The sequence below is a fragment of the Cupressus sempervirens genome, chromosome 1 (assembly GCF_028749045.1).
Source record: "Cupressus sempervirens isolate cs-2001-9-10 chromosome 1, ASM2874904v1, whole genome shotgun sequence".
Classification (NCBI taxonomy): Eukaryota; Viridiplantae; Streptophyta; class Pinopsida; order Cupressales; family Cupressaceae; genus Cupressus; species Cupressus sempervirens.
Genome location: NC_143118.1, coordinates 488,514,699 through 488,516,426, shown reverse-complemented (window position 1 = coordinate 488,516,426; position 1,728 = coordinate 488,514,699).

Genomic DNA, 1,728 nt, shown 5'->3' with positions numbered 1-1,728 from the left:
ATGGTTATTTACTTCATTTATTTTCTTTATGCTTCTGCGAATGTGAGTGATGTAAATGTATTAAATAGGTATTTTAATACATGTTGCTTTGGCTATGATATTATATGCAATTTCATTTGATCATGTGTTTTAGTGTGTAGGAATTATATCCTTGGTAGTGGCAGATGTAGTTAGTGATTCAACTATTCATATTACCAATGTCATCCCTGTATGATCGACCTATCCTTATTTTAATTATTTTAATTAAAACCTTTCAGTGATTAGTAAATTTGAACTCATTTGCATGATGTGACTAGACTAGTAAGCGTGTTTGTGCATTTAGAAGTTCGCTTTTGTCATGAAAGTGTTTAGTGATTTTCTATGATTTTGGGTTTTTGGATTTTAAATCTTTTCGAATTTAATTTCTGGCAGCTTTGCCTTAGGTGAATTTTCATTATGGATAATAACTTATTTTTGTTTGGGTTGATTCGGAGTTTAGCTACTCCAACTAGCTATTTTCTAGAATTGACTATTCACTCAAAAAGTGAATAAGTATTGGAAAAGTGAATTCATTATGGACTTCTCACAATTTGAAAATAGAATCGTGGAGCAAATTTGGAAATCCTCTTCTGAAGGATTCTTGTTTTGTTCATTCTGGGAGCTGTGAGTGTGGGATCTGTGTGAGGTTGGTCTCATTGGATTTGGCTCGAGGAGTTTATGCTTTGCTATTATTTTCAACTATTTTGGTGGGTGGTTTATTTTATTGTGCAGGTTTCAGTTTCTGCCTCTTTTTCCTTCAGGTAGGGCCTTCCTGTTTTATTGTTTTCCCTCCATTTCAGCTTTTGTTTCTTGTAGCATTATGTTAGGAGGCTAAGAACTAGTGTTCCCCTCCATTTCTATTAGCTAGTTCTGCCCGGTTGGTTGGGTATGAACGTTTTCCTTATTTTTGGAGTGGGGGTTTGGGTTTTTGGGCCGTTATGGTGGCCATTTTTGCATACGGTGCTTGATTTCTTTTATTTTTGGATTTTTGAGGTTTTTGAACCCAAAGGCCAAATGGGTTTTAATTTTGGAATTTTTTCAAAATTTGGAGTTTTACCTTATTTTGCATGCCACCCTATTTTCTCAAGTTTTCTTGGCACATTGTGGTTCGTGGGCTTGGGTGATCCATTTGGATACCAATTAGACCACTTTTGCATCTTTTGTTGCATTGGGATGCATGTTGCATCCATCCTCTCGATTTTATTTTCAGTTAAGGAACTTGTTGCTTTGTGTTCTCTTCCAGTCCTTTTATTTGATCTTCATGATGGTGGTGCACCACACATGAGTACGTGCGCATACATTGTCGGATGACTTGAGAGTCTTGATCTTTTGTGGTACTTTTAGGAGTTATGATCATTGGGGTTGGGTTGGGAATTTGCATGCCTATGGGCACTCATTGTTGGATGGGCATGGGTAGGGTAGGGTAACATGTGGAGGGGCTTCTATTTTGTAGCCCGATGATCATGATGTCATGGGTTGGCAAAGGAAGTTTTACATAAGTGATAATTAGAGAAAACACTGGGTGGTAATAAAACTTAAGATAATAAAATGTGTGAGCACCCGATTAAGTTCGAGGATACAATGTGTGAGCACCCAATTAAGTTTGAGGACACATGATCCAAGCTTGGGCTTGTTGATACCAAGTGACTCTCCATGATGTCAACCCCTACATAGTATCCCATTGAGGTTTCTAACCAGGACTTGTAGTTT